Genomic DNA, 20,264 nt, shown 5'->3' with positions numbered 1-20,264 from the left:
CTTCAAGATGGTTACATGCGCTACGAAATCACCTAAAAGGATTTGTGGCACATAGTAATTTTTAAACCAAACTGACACATGGCTATGAGACCGGTGATGAATGAAAATGACCAGTGATGAATGAGAATGCATATTTGACTCAAGACCTCCTAAGACTCAGAATTTAAGGAAAAACAAAATCAAACTTAGACTAGCATCGACCTTTATCATCAAACTAGTATGAGAAATTTTGGCATTAGAATTCTTAAGTGATAACACAGCACATGCAACTCCTTCTTTGTTCCATCTTCTACCTTCACGTGATATTCATGTCGCGCCATCACTTCATAGCCTGAGTCTCCAAAGTTTCTTTCATTATCAGTGGATCTGCTTAATCTTGCAACTTTGCTCCGCCTCTATGTTGTCAACAACCTTCCTCTTGCATTCGCTACGTTCACTTCATTTGTTGTGTTCACTACATTCGATATGTTGCCTTCAGTTGTTGTTCATGATGTTGCTTAACGTGATATTGTTGCTTGATTTCCTTGTCCACGAACTACTTGATGTCTTTGTGAGTAGGTAAGCCCATGGAAACTTGATCGACTACATCCCCAAGTGTGCTCTGAACAGTGTTTTCATCTCTGCTCTCTTGGAAACCATTGTACCTGTACTGATAAGAGGTAGATGAGCACCTGTGATACCGAGAGACATGGAAACACTCATAGCAAGAAAGTTGTCAGTGGAAAACCAAAATGAACATGAGAACTAACTTGCAACATGCCTAGGTGAATGATCATGAAGATTGCACAATTTCAGCTGGGAGGTTGGGAGACCGACTGCCAAGACTGCACAAGGCACAATTCGGGCTATTCAGAGACTGACTGATTGCTGGAACTACAAAGTTGGGTAGTTGGTTGCTGGGATTACGGAATGTACGATTCCAGCTAGGAAAGACTATTGGCCAAGGGACAGATTTGTGCAAATTTCTAGCCCAAGCAGCCACTAACCTCCAGAAATGCGCAATTCAGTATAGGAGGCCAATGCTGGGCTAGAATAAGAAAATCTAGAGAGGAAGGTGAACCTTCCTTCTTCAGATTGCGCAATGCAGCCTTGGTGAAAGTAGAGACCAAGCCAAGGTTGGCCCGACTCGCTGATGGGCAACTGAAAGCAAGTAAGTCGATGAAATGCATGGTGACACTAAGTGACAATAGAAGTGAGAAACAATGCATGCAAAACATGAATGGAGGATTGAGCAAACAAATCAACATGCATGTGGGTGAGATCATTCGCCAATTGGGTGAACGTCCGTGCAAAACAGTTCCATGCATGCAACAACAGTGAGATAGCAACGAAAATTGAAACATAGCTAGCATAAGCTAGTATACATGTAAAAAACAGCAAGCATTCAAAGAAATCAAACAAATAGTACTCATACAAGCAAAAACCTAAAAAGTGACACAAATGCAGCACAAGGCATGGGAAGTGAGCTTACCCCAAAACAGTTGAGCTCAATGTGCTGACTACTCCTAGATGTGATGTGGGATGTCAGAGGTACAAGTTTGATGTGAGGAATGAGCCCTACAATGTCTAGTTTATGAGTTTTTATAGCATCGAGGTTGTGACGCGCATGCCACAAATATAGGGGAAGCCACACTTGGAGGGAGGTTTCTAAATTTTTCCTTGCATGTAACCTTCAACTGCTAAACATAGATCCCTGAAAAAAGGGATGTCTTTTCATGCTGCTTTGGGAGAAGTAGCTTATGCATGCAAGTTTGTTTTGCTCAGTCTTGGATGGAACTGGTCAACTCAGTTTCACATGTAAGTAATTTCTCGACTGCTAGAGAAAAATGCACATTTCTAACTATAAGATGGGTGGACTACCCAAGGGGATTGCGCAATTTCTGCGCAGAGCAGTTGATTGCTGCCTAGATATGCGCAAATCCTGGGCTGAACACCTTGTTGATGGAAAAAATTGTACAAATCCTACTGGGAGGGTTTCCTAGCGGGATTGCGCAATCCTAGAGCCCAACAGACTGTCAGAGGGAATTGCACAATTCCTGGAGGGAAGGTTGGTTTCCCTCCAAAAATGCGCAAATTTCACTAGGAATCTGCTCATCCTGTAGTTGGACCAAGTCCGGGTGAGAAGCCCGTGAAGGGAAAAGATCAAACTATGATCAACCGGCTACCTTTGAGCAAGAAAGACACTAAAGCTTGAGGACTTGACAAAGAAAGGCATGTTGCTATGAAGGTTGGTAAGGAGGCTCCAAAACAAGCCAAGGAAAAATTTTGGGGGGTGGTTGTAACCGTTGCAACACTTGGTGACACACTAGTAGAACTCCAGCTCTCTGAATGGACCTTATTCTTGAAAATCAAGTCTAACACCTCCAGAAGTATTTTTCAACTCTCAACTCATTTTGGCTTAACACTAAGTTGATTGTAAGATGTATCATCTGCCAGACTCTTTGTCGATTGACATAAATTCCAAGCCAAGGCAACACAATTGTTTCGATTGGGGTTGAGGGGTATATAAGTACATTAGCAGTGTAGTCGTCAAAGTCTAAGTTTCATCTCCGATATTGCTCCAATGCCAACAATCTTGGAAAGTACCCAGGTGGAGTCACATGGCAGCACAAGCATGGCTCTGCTGTCAGTGAGCCTACTAAGTACCCCAGTGGAGTTACTTGCATCACCTCCTTGCATAGGAAGCCTTTCTCTTCTTTTGTCTTATTAATTTTTCATTTGAATTTTTGACTTTTCATTTTTTGTTTTTTTCATTGTGCATAGCACTTATTCATTTCAAAGGTGGAAGAGGTATCCCGACTTATTGAGAGAAGAAGAGGTTGTTCCAACAGAGAAGTAGTTTATTGTATCTCTGACGTGCTTGTTAAGGTTTTCCCCCTCACCTTACTCTACTTGATTGAGCTAACAAGGGTTAACCCAAAACCAACCGAATAGAGCAAGTGACACTAGTCAATGCGCAAGCGTTGTGTTTTCACCAAGGTTCACTTCTAACAGTATGTATTTTCCTTCGATGTATCATGGACTAAAAGTAACAAACTCATCATACATAGGTAAGATGACAGACAACCAAGTAGTGATAGTTGTACAAGCCCTCTTGTAACTCACCCATCTTGTTTCATGAATCACACATGGTTTCATGCAAACTAACCTATGAGCAAAACAAGTGAACAAACTAACAACAAAGCCAAGAAAAATTAGAAGAAAAAATGAGAGCAAAGAAAGAAAACAAACAAGCAAGCAAATAATCAAGAAAACAAAGCCTTAGAGCAAACAAGCATGCAACCAAACAACTAAAAGAAAACACTATTCCTACTCCTACACTAATAGTGCATGGGCCTGATCACGCGAAGTGATACTTCCAATGTAGCCACTGACACATTGGTAGACCCATGTGGGTGAAGGCTTGGTCCGCGAGTAACCTATTCGTGTGGAACAGCATACAAGAAATATATAATATTGAAGACAGCCACACTTCGTGTTTCCAAGTGCCCACAGGATATAAGTGAGTGCATGTGCATGACAGATAGTCTGTGGACTTATCATGGTGTTGTATGACACTACGTGAAAATTTGAAGCACAAGCACACTCTTGACTGTGACATGCAAGCAAACGAAAGAAACAAAGATAACTTGCATCGCGCATGAGTGCTGGCAATATAAGACTCCTCCAATGCATGAGAAATGGGATCATGCAGTTCAAGTGGAGAAGTGTGATCTGAGTGTGAGATTTATATTGAGTGCATACAGATAAGTGATGAGGAGCCTTGAGTGTTTAAACAATTTTTTGATTGAAAGCGAAACCAACCTTAGGATAGCGAGGGACTAACATAACCATCAGCTTAGGATGAAGTGCCATGATTTTCTGTGGGGTTTCGACTTCATTGATAGATGGATCTTCATAGATCAGTGGCTTAGATGGATTAATAATGAGTGAATCAACATCATGATCAAATAATGAGGTGAAGAGATCACGACAACCAAGATCAAAAAATTCAAGATGTTGGTCGGCATCCTCATGATTTGACGAATCACATAGAGGGGTAGACGAGAAGGAAGGATATTCACCCCCTGCATTTCCAGAAATAGCAGATGAAAGATCAAGTGGATTTTCAATGAATGATTGGTCCTTTCCATTGTTGGATGATGGGCTAAAATATGGTGTTTCCTATGAAATATCAAAAATGGGTGCATTTGTAGATGAAGACACACATGCAAAATCATAGATGGCAAGTTCACCAACGATGTTAGGAAAGAACGGAGGGGGCCTCGAATGGAAGGGAGTCATCCTTCACTGAGTGTTGATGCTCAAGCTCCCACTCCTACTCTTCATGAATGACAACGCATGTTGGTTGTGCAACACAAACTCCATCAGTGGGTTGTTCCTCATTCCCAACAAGCAAAGAGTCTAAAATGGATAAACACAAGACAACATCATCCGAAGTAAGGCCTAGGTGCAAAGACAAAGGTCGAAAAAAATAATGCATATGAGGACTCAAAGGACTCATAACCAAATCTGCATGAAAATTGTGTGGAGTGATGTTGGGAGGGTGTGAAGGTTGAACATGTGTGTGAACATGATCCTCAGCATCACTGGGCGATGGTGGAACTGTTTAATGAGAGGGAGGCAGACAATCCATTGAGACAATGCATGCTCCCACATGGGATTGCACAGTTCCATCAATGAAGAAGGTTGAGTGAGGCTTGAAATCAAGATTTCCCTTGGGATGGGTAGATTTCTTAAGATAGTACTCGAATCAGTCCCAGAGATAAGCAAACTTCATCTGGCTCCTCAGATCTTGAAACTATAAGACAAGGAAGCGCTACCAAAAATCAATAATGGATTCATGCGGAGCCCTCCGTTGTTGTAACAGTTTCCAGTCAAGATAGTCTGGATCAAAATGATGGAACGTGTCTTCAGTAAGATCACAGAATTTCTCACATGAGTGCATGGTGTCAGCCGATAGGCTGAGCACCCAAAGAAATGGGGATTCACGAAGTGTGAATGCAAGCAGCAGACCAACTTGTTCGTCAATAAACTCATCTTCCTCATAAATCATGGAAATAAAGTTATGTAAGTGATCAGGTCAGGCCACTTCGCCTTCACCATCATATGTGTGAGTGTAAAAGAGATTGAAAAGCTTCCTCAAGATGGACACATCTTCACGATTCAAAAAACACCTCGGGGGAAGAAGAATGCAAGACTCCATGAAAGATATGCAAAGGTTCAAAACTAGATGAGAGGACACTACTTGTCATTAGGCCCTCCTTCTAACACCAGAAATTTTGATGGTTTTGGACCTGAAAACATGTCAAGGGGATCTCCTCAGTAAGAAGTCCCAATTAGACCTCATACCATTTGGTGTAGGAGTCCCAGTAGTGGATCGTAAGTAATGCCTTTACTGTGATGTCTCACAGAGGCAAGTAAGATAACTCTGTTAGTAGCAAGGGTGTGACTGATGCAGTGAATCAAGGAATGAGTATGAGAGGTTCCAAAACTTCAAAGGAGAGGAAGGTGAAGGTGAGTTCTAGGTTGAAAGGGATCAGTCCCAACTCAGCTAGGAACACACAACACAAAGGACATGCACAGCTTCTAGTAGAGCAATCGACACAGATGCAGCAGTCACAACATACAACGTAAGATAACACGAACAACACTCGTGGATTAGTTTGAGACGAGTTTGATGGTTGATATAACCAGGTTCATGAGAAAGGCCTGTTTGATGTCCAATAGAGCAGTTGACATAAACGATGACAACATTAATAACATATGCAACATAGTAACAACAAGATCCATATAATTGCATACAAATCAGTTCATACACAAGTACGTAAGTTAAACACCATATATCATTAAGGAAACCAGAAGATTCCAACTACAATAAAAACATATGCATGAAAATGTGTTGCCTCTTACTATAAAAGAAGTGTAAGTCACAATCATACAATACACCATGTAAACATGTTAGCCCCATCAGTGGAACCTTACAACCACATCCGCCTACTCCTCCAAAGAAATGTACTAGCTTCGTGCAGTGGAGAAGCCAAGGCGTGTTACAATAATTTCTAAGCCTTCTTCAAGATAGTCTTAGTAGAATCTTAGCTGACCAAAAGCTTATACAATGAGTTATGAGGGACTATTTATAGCAAAGGGTGGGGTGACCCTTGACATTCCCCTTTGTGATTGTTCAACTACCCTCATGACTCTTCACCTACTCTATCACTGTTACATCCAACTGTTGATACTCAACTTACACTCGACATGACTCAAAATTACAATGTACATGTACTCATGTGAGACAACATGGCTTGAGCAAGCCTTACAAGACATCATTGGCACTCGGTCTGTTGTGGTGAGACCAACTCTTTGACATGCTTGTGATGGTGACGCTAGTGAGTTGATGCCAAGCTTGTTCAATCGTGATGGTGTGCATGCACCTCATGGTGACATCTTGTTGAAGCAAACTCTTGCCTCCATTCTAATCGGTGCATTGGTTCAGCCCCTTCATCCACCTCGTCTTCTAACATGCTGATGAGCCCCAATTTTCGGTAACAATTTGGGCTCATTTGGCCTACTTACCTTGCTCAACCCTTCATCTTTTATCACTTATGCATCATTTCTTAGTATATTCGTGTTATTTGTAGGAAGAAGGGCAGGCATTATTCCTATGTGACTAATACATGATGATTTCAGGTTTTTTGACATTAAATGGAGCAAAGACCACGCAAATGGAGACAAGGAGACATCAAAGGTGGCATTGCGGGTTTATAGGGAGGTTGTCCACAGTCTTGAATGACCTCCCTCGTGATCTCCACCCCAACTCTGAGCTCCAACAGCTATGACCACCGAGTTAGAAGGCAGCCAACGGATTCTACAGGAACAACAGTTCACTTTCAGTTGGATAGCCAAGCTCCCCTAATTGAGGAGGCCAGCTTGGCCCTCATCATGTATAAATATTAAGGTTGTTTCCTTCGCTGAGACTCTTGAACTTTTGTTATAGATTTTGGATTACGAGCTGTAGCTCTGTTTTTGCTCTTTGTAAGCCAGTTTTTGGCATGTTGTTAGACTCATGGTTATGATCTTCTAATAAAGGTAGGCAGATTTGGATTCAATCCTAAGTTCTTAAGAGGAGCTATAGCTCTCAGGTTAGGGCCCAACCTGAGAGCAATAGACCTCCTTCTCTTTGTATTGTTACTTGTCTTTCCTTTCAGCACTTTGTTTCTTTGTTTTGACATGCATTTGGAAAACACAGTCTGCTGATTTAATTTCTTTAATGTGATTGAGTAGGATTAGTTTATGGTTAAAGTGCTGTCAGCAGTTTAGATTAGAGTAGGAGGATTAGAATTCATTAGAGCTCCAAGAAAAGGTTGATAGTGCACTCACTGCCATCTCTGTTTAGAGATTGGGGGTGTAGACCGTACCAACCACCAAAAAACGCAGTCTTATATGTTCATGCAAGCTGCAACACAGTCATTTCCGTCATAGAACCGTCCATGCATTCTGATCTTGAGCAATACTTCTTCGTTCCAACACCATGCACGATTTCTCTCCACAATTTACATTATTGTTCGTTGGTTAAATAACACATTTAGAATAGGTTGATGGAATTCTCGGTTTTGTGCAAGACATAGAGGATTTGTTCCATTTACACTGCGCAGCATTGTTCTATTATCTTCTTCTTCTTCTCAACCGCACCTAAAGTCACCTACTCATCCTCTGTTCAGCTCGTTTGCCTTCCAACCCTTCTACTTCTCACGTAGCTCCATCTTTTTGACTTTTCATTGCTTCCACCCATCTATCCACCAACCAACTTTACCCACTCTTTCTCCATCTTATCTCTCTGTCCCTGAGCCATCACAAGCTCCCTTTTCATCCTACCTATCCACCCATACAGCTCCTCGACTCCTCCATCACCCAAAACTCCAACTGTAGAACATCCTGTAGAAGTTAGCAGACTTCCTGTAGAAATCCCGAGCTTCCTGTAGGATCCCCTGCAGACATCCTGTAGAAGCCTGCAAACTCGGTTGCCAAGCACCTGAACATTGTGGACTTCTGTGGAATGATGTTAGGAATCCCCTGGAACCTCTCCTAGCCCTCCTGACCTTTTCCAAGCCTTCCTTCCCTTCGAACTACCCCTGCACAGTCAAAACCCAATAAGAAACAAAATCATAATAACTCCAACCACCTAAGCAAAAATATAAAAACAATGTTCTCTTCAATAGAAGTAGTTTAAATTCATGCATCTCATATCACTAGAAGTAATGGCATCATTTTTAGGAGTTACATTCCCATCGTTGCATTGTATGGATTAAGCTAGTCAGATTAGGGTTTCCATGTTTGGTTGGCTTTCAGTTCATTCTTGCAAAGTAGGTTAATTTCCTTTGAGATAGTCCTCGTTCATCATTTAGAAAGCTTCTTCTGAGAACATATAGAAGTTGGCTTGAGCCCTAGCGGACTTGTGCCAGCTGACCAAGTGACAGCTGCGACAAGAGCTAGTACTTGTGCATACAGCACCGTCGCTTCCAAGTTTGTTACGAACTACCGGGTTGATAAAATTAGAGAAGGAAGCCCCAGGAGTTGTAGCATTATTGCTACAATACTGGAGCCCACCATCTTTTTGGCGTCGTTGCCGGGGAAGCGTCAGAGTATTGGTGATTGTTGCTTTTCTTCTATTTTCTTACTCTCGCCTTCTGCCAAGTAGTTTATTTCATTTCCATTCTGCAAAAGTAGCATAGACATCTCCTGCTTTCATAGATTAGCATTTCAATTCCGCAATTTCAATTCTACAAGCATAGATTAGCCTTTCAATTCTGCAAGCGTAGACTAGCATTTCCATTCCTGCAATTTCATTTGAGCAAAGTAGATTAGTCTTTTCCTGCTTTCATTTCAATTCTGCACTTTTATTTTCAGCAAGATAGTTAGTTGTAGATCAATCTGTTTCAGTTTTGCAGGTACCAGAAAAAAAAAAAAAAACAAACAAACAAACAAAAACAAAAGCAATCAAAAAGTCTTTCCATTTCATGTCTCGTAGGAACCGAGATAAAACAGGCAAATTCCTACCCAACACCCCCACCACATCACTGAGTCACCCTTCTCTCTTCTTAGGTGACAGTGATCCAGAAGAACCTATAGGTGAACCTCCTGAGATATACGAAGATCCTATAGCAGAAGAAGAATTAGAGACCATCCCATCTGAAGCCATGGCTGACAATAGAGGAGAAGATGAGAGAATAGAAGGTGCCTTCCCCATCCGAGAAACCAATGGAGAAATGAAAATGAAAAACATTAGCCCCTCTGCTCTGCCTCACTTCCATGGACTGACTACTGAAGATCCTGATACTTTCCTGTTTGAGTTTGTTGTCCTTTGTAGAACCTATGACTATACTGAAGATGAGCAGAAGCTGAAACTCTTCCCTTCCACCCTTAAGGATGCAGCATTACGCTGGTTCATGGGCTTACCTGGGAATAGTATAACCACTTGGGCTCAGATGCAGCAAGCTTTCAATGCCAAGTACCGAGACTACTGTAGGTCCAAAGAAACCAAGGGAGAAATCTTTCGGATGACCATGGGAAATGATGAGTCCTTAGAGGATTATGAGGAGAGGTTCCAACTTAGCTATAAGCAGGCCAGGTGCACTCTTGACCCTGAATCCCTCAAGTTGGTCCTGCTCCGAGGAGTCCCTGAAGACCTTTTAGATACCCTTCACATGTTAGCTGGGGGAGATATTTACCAGCTGCCTTATGAGGACATCAAGACTGTGTTCAGAAACCACTCTAGGGAAGCCCGGAAACGAGGTAGAGGAAACCCTCTCTCAGCTAGTATTCCTTTCTCCAAGCATGAGTTTGCAAACCAATTAGAAGATCTTAAGAGTGAGGTGAGACAGACCATTGCCATGCAACTGGACACATTCAGGATCCAGCAGAAGAAGGAAGAAGCTGAGAGAGCCTTGGCTATCTTCTGCCCTCGATGTACAAGGAGACACCCTAAGAACGAATGCCCATTGCATTCGGTTGAAGTGTGCTTCGTTTGTGAGGAGGACCATCCCACAAATCAATGTCCAACCTTACCTGGGTTTAAAGCTATGTACCAAGGGACAGAAGCTCCCACTGAACCTCTCTATTACCTCAACCAAAGGAGGCCACAAGGACCTAGACCTTACCAGCAGGGGATGCAAGGGGCACCTCAACCTTATTACAGCCCCAACCAATCGACTCCTATGCCTTCCTGGGGTCCCCCTACTCATCCTTCCTGGTCTATGCCTCCTCCATGGTCTTATCCACCTCAGTACCCTACTCAACCCACTACTCATTCTTATCATTCGCATGCCCAGCCACAACCTCAGTGGAATGCACATAAGTCGGGGTGGAGGCCCCAGTACAACACTCCTCCCACCATTTTGCCTCCACCACCAGTTCAACCTCAGCCATTACCTCCTGCTCCTCCAAGGCAACCTCAAATGCCTGCTCAACCGAACTCGAACCCCAACAATAGACAGGCCCAGCAGGTATACACTGGGGAAACATCATGTCCTACCTATGCTGTGGAGATCCAGGAGATCAATCTTTGATCTGGAAAGACTCTTCTAGATCGCCAACCTCCTCCCCCAGAGGACGAGGAGGATAACCAGGAAAGTGAACCAAAGGCTATTCCACCCTTTCCTGAGAGACTAACAGCCACCACACAACCCAACCCAGAAGAGGATGAGCTTTTGGGAGAGCTCAAGCAGTTGTGTGTGAAAATACCACTTCTCCAAGCCATCAAGGATGTGCCTATATACAACAAATTGGTTAAGGAAAAGTGTTTTAAACACCCAGGCAGGCGAAAGAGAGATGCTTCAACCATCAATGTCTTAGGACAACTGTCTGACCTTATGTTAGGACAAGTCATCTGCCCAAAGTATCTAGATCCTGGGAGTCCTTGTTGTTGGGAAAAGTATCCAATACGGAATGACCCTATCCCACTCTAAGGGTGATAGTACCTCAGCAACAACTGAATGCAAAGCTATTCAAGATTACTTCTTTATGAGATGAGAGAGAGAAGAGAAGGATGATCTACTAACCGTTATCTTGCGCTAATAGTCGATCCAATCCTCACTCCTTGCTGCTTGCTCCTGGCTCCTTGCTCTTTCACCGGCCCAGCTACACAAAGATCTTGTAAAAGCACAAGAAAAGGATACTACAAGAAGCATACATCCATAACTGATTAAAGGATTAAAATAAATCAAATATACAAGCATCAATTCACCATAGAGACACATGCATATAGAAGAACCTCAAATACTTTATTAATGGAAGAAGTAAAGTTCTGAGAGTGTTACAACCATAATAGGCCCAATCCAGCAACACCTCCCAGCAGAAAGAAATCTCCTCTTCACCTCCTTCAAAGCAATCACCCAATAGTTCTATACACAAACCAACAGCACTTCCTTACTTGCACAAAATTCCAGCCTCCTTAGACCTCATGAGAGAGCTCTATATATAGGAGATTTGGAGAAAGGATGAGTCAGCTTGAGGCTGGCATGAAGCTGACTAGTGTCCTCTCCCACTTTAGTTAATCTTCAGTTCTTGAGTCCACTTGGAGATTCTTGCTTCCACTTGGAGATCAAGACCCTCTGACTCATCACAAGGCGAATTCCTTGACCCAAGTGTCAGTTTGGAAGCTTCCTGGGCAATTGACACCTTGCAGAATGACTGTGCCACTTGGCCAATCTCGCCCAGCGCAGGTAGCCTTCATTAGTTTTGACATTCAGCGCAGGTACAGAGTGGAGCAGTTGACATTCAGCGCAGATGCTCAGTGGAGCAGCTGACATGATCCAGAAATAGCCTGTTTTTGAGTGTATTCAGGTGGAGAACTGATTTTCAGTGCTGTGGTTTGCTGACCTTGTTCCTCTAAGGGTAAGAACAACATGTTTAGGGACTTTGGATCCCTCAGATTATTGACATTTCATGCTCCATGCTGTTAGGCACAAAAATGTCTATAACAGTCCTGTAGTAGATGTCCACATCAATGGCACCATCATACCTCACACCTTGATTGATTTGGGGGCTGCCATTAATGTGATGACCAGGGATACCATGCTCAAACTCAATCTTCAGGGTTCCTTGAGGAAGACCTCGACAGTACTGCAACTAGCAGATCGCTCCACTGTGACTCCCGAAGGGATTGTGGAGGATGTCTTGGTCTCTGTCGACTCTTGGGAATACCCTGCAGGTTTCCTGGTTCTGCAACCCAAGGCAAAGCTTACTGGATATCCTCTTATTTTGGGAAGGCCTTGGTTAGCCACTGCAGATGCTTACATCAGTTGCCGTGCAGGAAACATGACCATCAAAAACGGTCCTATGTCCAAGCAACTAGTCCTATACCCTCCTGCCCAACCTTCCTTAGAGCATGACTTACCACTGTGGTTGGAGGAAGGAGAAGAGGATGAGGTGTACTCAGCACCTTTGTGCACCCTAGATACCACTAGAAGAGACCCCCCAACCGAGGATGACTTGATTGAGACTTTGATCCAGAATCCACCTTCCAGTGCACTATCCTTAGAGAAATTGGTGGAGGACGCCCAAGCCAGCACCTTAGTGGATCTTTGTACAACCAATCCTGTCACTCCTAGAGTCAAGAACGTGGAGTTCGGCCCTGAGAGATCGTTAAAGATCAGCTCCTCCCTATCTCCTTCCCAGGAAAAGGAGTTGTGTAGCCTGTTGGCCAGTCACCTAGATGCTTTTGCTTGGAGCTATAAGGAGATGAAAGGAGTCCATCCCTCGGTCTGTACCCATCACATATACATCAAGGAGGATTGTAAACCGGTTAGGCAACCTCAAAGGAGAATGAACCCAGCCCTTAAGGACATTGTCAAGGAAGAATTGCAAAAACTGTTGAATTCCTAATGACTGAAGGGACTGTGCTAGGCCATACCATTTCTTACCAAGGGTTACAAGTGGATCCTAACAAAATTGCTCTCATTAAGAAGGTTCCACCTCCCCAGAAGGTAAGGGATGTCCGGAGTTTCTTAGGATTAGCAGGGTATTACTGGAGATTCATTAAAGACTTCAGCAAGCTAGCCTCACCATTGTTTGGTCTGTTGGAAAAAGATGTGGATTTTAAATGGACTGACGATTGTCACAGGGCTTTGAATGAATTAAAGGACAAGTTGGTGTCAACCCCAATCCTGAGAGGTCCAAACTGGGCCCTACCTTTCCACATCCACACTGATGCCTCAAACCAATCCATAGGGGTAGCTTTAGGACAAGTTGAATAGAAACTTCCATATGCCATTTACTTTGTTAGCAAAAACTTGTCCAAAGCCGAGCTGAATTACACTGTAACCGAGAAAGAGTTCTTGGCTGTGGTCCATGCACTGAACAAGTTTCGTCATTATATTACTGGCTATCAAACCTTTGTACATACGGATCATGCTGCAATTCGATATTTAATGAATAAACCAGATGTGAATGCTCGTATTATTAGATGGTTACTTTTGTTGCAGCAGTTTGACTTGACCATTGTTGACAAACCAGGTAAAGAAAATGTTGTTGCTGACTTTTTATCTAGATTGGATTTGTCTGCAGATGAGGATGAAACAGTGGATGACCAGATGCCCGATGAACATCTGTTTGCTATCTCAGTACTCTCTCCATGGTTTGCTGATATAGCAAACTACCTTGTTTCAGTACAGTTCCCTCCGCACCTATCTTCAAGAGAGAAGAGCAGAATCATCAGAAAAAGTGCCTCATTTACTTGGATCGGGGGCAATCTGTTCAAGCTTGGCCCTGATCAGATCTTAAGGCGTTGTGTAAGGGAGGAGGAAGTCTTTGATATCCTCCTCACCTGTCATGATGGGCCTTGTGGAGGACATTTTGCAGCAAAGAGGACTGCCTTCAAAATCCTGCAGGCAGGCTACTATTGGCCCACACTTCATCAAGATGTCAGAAGATATATCAGCCAATGTGACCGATGCCAAAGAATGGGGAAATCGACTCCAAGGGATGAGATGCCTCTCCAACCTAAAGTGACTCTTGAGCCATTTGAGAAGTGGGGTATGGATTTTGTGGGTCCAATCAACCCTCCTTCGAGGCAAAGGTCTTACATCATTGTGTGCACTGACTACCTGACAAAGTGGGCAGAGACTAAAGCAATCAAGGCAGCAACAGAAGAGAAGGTGGCCGAGTTCTTAAGAGAAAACATCTTCTACAAATTTGGCTACCCAAGAGAGCTGGTCACCGATCAAGGGAGCCAGTTCACATCCAACTTGATTGAAGACTTGCTAGCTCACCACAAGATCAAGCATAGGACTTCCACCCCCTATCATCCAGAGGCAAATGGGCAAATGGAAGTCACCAATAGAGCATTGGAAGGGATTTTGACTAAGGTGGTGAGCAGCAGTAGGAAAGATTGGGCAGATCGCCTGGTTGAGGCCACATGGGCTTACAACACCACCTGGAAGACCACCACCGGCTTCACACCTTATGAGCTAGTCTATGGGAAGAAAGCTTTGCTGTCCATTGAGTTCGAGTAAAACACTTTGAGGATGGCAGCTCAGCTAGATCTAGATCTCAGCCATGCACAACAAGAAAGGTTATTGCAGCTGAATGGACTGGACGAGCACCGGATGCAGGCCCTCCTTCACTCAGAAGTGGTTCAACTTCAGAGAAAGGTGTGGCATGACCAACATCTCCATGACAAGCAATTCTAGCCGAGAGATTGGGCCTTGTTGTATGACTCCAGATACAAAGATTTCAAGGGGAAGCTGAGAACCAGATGGCTAGGACCATATGCAGTGGAAAAATGCCATGACAATGGATCTGTTCTTATTCGAACCATTGATGAGGAAGCCATCCCCATGCTTGTCAATGGGCATCGCTTGAAGATCTATAGGAAGCCTCTCTCAAGACAAGAGTTCATCAAAACTATGGAGAAATCAGTGATGGTCATAGAGAAGGGTTCTGCCTCTGCTTTGGGCATACCCTGAAAGATTAAAAAAAAAAAACAAAACAAAACAAAAAAAAAGAAAAAAAAAAAATAATAAAGATCCTTGGGTGAAAACCTTTCTGAGGCGCCCAAGGCAGGTGGTAGGGGTGAAAACCTCATTGAGGCACCCCTATTGTCTTTAAAAAAAAAAGAGATTTGAAAAAGATCCTTGAGTGAAAACCTCTCTGAGGCGCTTAAGGCAGATGGAAAGGGTGAAAACCTCATCGAAGCGCGCCTGTTATCTTTCAAAAAAAAAGAAAAAAACAATAAGAAAAAAGACAAGGACAGCAAGTTCATAATGTAAAATTGCATGCAGGTTGCAGGTGTTCTATGGAGGAGAGGAGGCCTCTCAACTCAGAGCCAAGGATCCTTATCATGCTGTTAGGAGACCTCACCAGCACCTCCTCCAAGAATACTCCTTTTCTCCAAGGTATGTGCACAATTTCATCACAGCTTGAGTCTTCTACAGGAAGATGCAGATTTTCTACAGGAAGATGCAGACTTTCTACAGGAAATGCAAACTTTCTACAGGAAGCTCTGTATTTCTACAGGAAACTTCCTGTAGAAGTTCGGGACGGCCCAGAATTCATTTTATGAGGAGATCTAATGACTAAGGATCAGTTTGGACGCATGCAAGCTACTGTTGTCACCCTTGCACACTGTTGTCACCTCGTTCTACCATCCTTGTCGACATGCAATGAAGTTACCTGCACCAGCAAAGCAGATCGTTGAGTTATCAAAGAGAAAGCAATTTTTAAGATAAAAAAAATGCTGAGATGTCATACCATATCCATCCCAGCCATCCATGAGCTCAGGGAGCGTGATCGTGAGGCCAAATCCTTCGTCGTGCAGCATGCACCCGAGGAGGAAGAACTGTTACAAGACATCAGAAGTTAGTCTATCGCCAGCGGAAGCTCCTGTAGAATCGCTAGGTAATCTTTTGGATAGACTAGAAATGTCTAAACAACCGTCAACATCTAGGACTATGTCATCTGACACAGCGACGACAGAACTCCCTGCTATCACTCCAACAATGTTCGCTGGTATACCATCTGTCCCAACTAGCTCTCAATCGCTAGAAGGAGCCCACTCATGGGCCATTTCGATGGTATGGTCTGTTCCTGTTTATTCATCTGGAATAATATCCGGGAACTCTTATGTTGAGTCTCAACAAATTGATTCATTTGGAGGTCAATTTGGGCAGTCTGGCCCTCAAGGGCAAACCATTCCCTTGAGTTCTAGATTACCACCATATGGGGGGCAGTATGCCCTTTCATTATCCCCTCCGGGAGGACAACCATACGGGAGTTCACAACAAAATTCGGGTTATGCTAGAATTACTTCAACCGGTTGGGTACCAATACTACCTCAACAACCAAGAGTTGTATATTCGATGCAACAATGCTTACCTATGTCAAATATACCAACTACGCCAGCTATTGTGACGGTGTCGCAAGTTCAAGCGCTGCCTGTTGTATGCCAACCTCAGGTTTCTCAGGTTGTAATGCAACAACCCCTTGACCCTGCAACTCAACCACAATCGCCGACTGGTGGAATGACACAGGTTCAGACGGGTACAATTACCCCTCATCTTGGTCAAACAGTTAGTATTGGGCAACAGCACATGGCTTCACAACCATGGCTAGTATAATACCAACAACCGCAATTCCAACAAGTATACCAAGGTTCTGAGCAACAAATCTTTGCAAATAGTGGGCAGCCGTATATTCAAAATGGTCAAAATCAACCATTTTACAATGGTCATGCCCACCAACCTTACCAAAGTTACCAGCATCAAATGCATTATGCCGGTATGCAAAGACCAACTGCTCAGGCAATCCCATCTTATCCTGGGTATGCTTCACCTAACCTAAATCAACAGTTACCCTTCGTGGCAACTTTAGAGTTACCTGATTTAAATCGGTTAACAAACGATCCAATCGCTTACACCCCTTGGTGGCCAGCGATTCCGCATAAACTTCCATCAAATATTCCTAAATTTAATGGAAATCCGGGAGAAGATCTGTCGAATCATGTGATGACCTTTCATCTGTGGTGTTCATCAAACACCCTAAATGATGATTCGATTAGGCTTCGCCTTTTTCAAAGGATGTTAACTAGTCCGGCAACAAAATGGTATATCGAATTGCCTAGAGCTTCATCTGACAACTTCAATCCCCTAGCCACAACCTTTTTAACCCATTTTCAATTACCGATAAGGTACGAAACGGGAACGGAACTCCTTACCAACTTCAAACAAACGATGGCCACTCACATATCTGATCATATACATGAGTGGCGATGTCGTCGTAGAATGGTAAAAACGTATGTTCCCGATCAGCTTTTAGTTGAATGGTTTATCAAGTCATTACTACCTTCCATCACGGAAGATGTGACAAAAGGGGGAGTCATCACAGAAGAGCAATTTATCGCTCGTGCGCAATATTTGGACTTGATTTACACTCAGTCCGGCACGCTCTACGATAAAATACCTGACGCCCCTAGACCGGAATTCTCAGTTCCTCCTCCTCCTAAATCAAATAATGACTCTCATGCCGGCATTGGCGTGATTGGCGCAACAGACACGAAATCGACAAAGGCTACATCCAAAAAGGCCTGTAAGATTTCAGGTCAAAATGCAAAAGATGAACTTCTTGCCTCGGAAGTAAATGCCGTATCGACAGATAAAGGCAAAGAAACCAAGCAACCAGAGGGCAAGAAGAAATGCAAAGGAAAGAAGAAGAAATAGGAAGAATCATCTCCTAAAAAATCTTCTGCAAACACTCCTGGAAATAGGAAACAAAAATTTCCATGCATGATATGCGATGAGGATCATCGGACACTAGATTGTCCACACAGAGCTGAGCTTAAAAAATTCTTCAAGAATTCAAAAACCTCCGCAGTGTTAACTGATCCGTTTCCAAATCCAGGAACAAATCTGGTTGACAATGGAAATGCTTCCCCATCTCAAGTGCTAATGTTGTCGGTTTCAAAACAGCAAAATGATGCTTTGATATCGACAAGGAACAAAGATTATGGGAATCCATAGCTGTCGAACAACAAGGATAAAGATCAACCTAGTAGTTTGACAACAACTTCGACAGAAGTTGCGCCGCCCATCATTCCTGAATTGACAATAAAACTGCCAAAGGGAGTAGTACACAAGTCGACGTTTAATCCCCGCGCTAGAGCGGCACAGCATTATAATATAGTGGAAGATTTGGCCCAATCGCCATCTGCTATGTCGACTCTTGAAGTACTACAAAATTGCCCATCCCAAAAGAAGGATTTATTATTAGCCATTGGTGGGATAGACCCAAAGGATTCCAATCTTGTATCCTTCGATCATAAAGGATACGATCCTCAATTACCAGCTCAACTAGCTTTCCTTGTTCAAGTGAAAGCCCTCAACAAAACTGTTCATCGAACAATTATTGATGAGGGGGCATCTACATGTATTATGTCGATGAGTTACTGGAAAACTTTAGGATCTCCAACCTTGTCGCGATCTTCGACGACATTAAAGGCATTTGATGGACGAACATATACCCCATATGGTATTCTAAGTAACTTGAAGGTTGAACTAGGAGGAAAAACAGTAGAAATAAATGTTGAGGTAATCGACAGAAATCTCGATTACAACATCCTACTAGGAAGACCATGGATATATGCCATGGCTGCTGTTGTGTCGACCTATTTTAGGAAGATTGCATTTCCCTTTCAAGGATGGATTACAATCGTCGATCAGCAAAACTTCCTCCCCAATGGTTCTCAAGTTACGGGAAGCATTCGTATGATCCATGGAAGCCCCCATTCACTTCAAAATATCGGAGTAGGCCTACTAAAAGACCCTGTATTAATGGGAACTTTTGCCCTTGCACCTCCAATCAATTTAGTGGAAGTAGCATCGGTAGGAACCTGCAACATGATATCTTCTAAAAAGATCTCAGAAAACGATATCGACATGGATCATGCAATGGTTTTGCCTCTAAGCCCAACAGAAATATTGTAGCAATCAATGTTCCTGGCCTAGGAGGCAAACCCAAATCAACACTCATCAAGTGTTTGGATAGATAGGTCTAAGGAATATGGCACCCCTTCAGATCCTTGGTCAAGAGTGCATGACACCGACGAAAGAATTGTTCAATCAATGATAATTGAAGGGGCACCATGGGATGATTACCACCATCGTTCCCTTCTTCCGGATTGTGGAGAAGATACTCCTGATGACCTTTATCATCCTTCAATTTTTTATTTTCTATCAAATACTGTAAACACGGTGGATTCCGAGCGAAACTTGTCCAACATTGAAGAGACTATCGCCATAAATATATCAACCAAAACAGATGTTGTAGAGAATATTTATGTTGGCAAATGTTGTTCTCCTTCAGAAATGGAAATATATAACGCTCTTTTTCATGAATTCAGAGATGTCTTTGCTTGGTCATATAGTGAAATGCCAGGCATTGACTCGAGTATCGTTGAACACGAAATTAAGATGTATCTAGATGTCAAACCAGTACGACAACGGCTACGGCAGGTGCACCCCAAGAAAGTCGCTACCATTAAGACAGAAGTTGAGAAACTTCTCCATGCTGGTTTCATTTACCCAGTTCCTCTAACCGATTGGGTATCGAATATTGTCCCTGTTATGAAAAAACAAGGAACAATTAGAGTGTGCGTCGATTATAGGGATGTAAATCAAGCTTGTCCAAAAGAAAACTACCCTACACCCTTCATCGACCAGATAATTGATGAATGCGTCGGATGCGAAATATTTTTATTTATGGATGGATTCTCCGAGTATAATCAAATAAATATCCGCCCACAGGACCAGTCAAAGACTGCATTTATTTGTCCGTGGGGCACATTCACATATCGAAAATTACCCTTTGGTTTAAATAACGCCGGGGCAACATTTCAAAGGGCATTGAATTATGCCTTCCATGACATCAAAACATCGTTCAACCATACCTCGACGACCTTTCGGCTCATTCGCGAAAGCGGACTGATCATCCGCAACATTTAAGAGCGATATTTCTACGTTGTCGACACTACAAGATACGACTCAATCCACACAAATGTGTATTTTGCGTCAGTTCTGGTCATTTACTTGGCTTTGTAGTCTTAAAGGACAGGGTTCGTCTTGACCCATGTAAGGTTCAAGCAATCATAAATTTGCCTCCACCTTCAAATTTGCTTCAGATTCAGAAACTCGAAGGGAAAGCAAACTTTCTAAGGAGGTTCATTCCAAATTACGCCGAACTTGCTAAAGGTTATACGCGTCTTTTGAAAAAGGAAG

The sequence above is a fragment of the Pinus tabuliformis genome, chromosome 6, assembly GCF_031772625.1.
Source record: "Pinus tabuliformis cultivar Carrire ecotype Pingquan chromosome 6, CPIR1, whole genome shotgun sequence".
NCBI classification, from domain to species: domain Eukaryota; kingdom Viridiplantae; phylum Streptophyta; class Pinopsida; order Pinales; family Pinaceae; genus Pinus; species Pinus tabuliformis.
The sequence above is the reverse complement of the archived record's forward strand: the minus strand, read 5'-3'. Positions refer to the sequence as shown.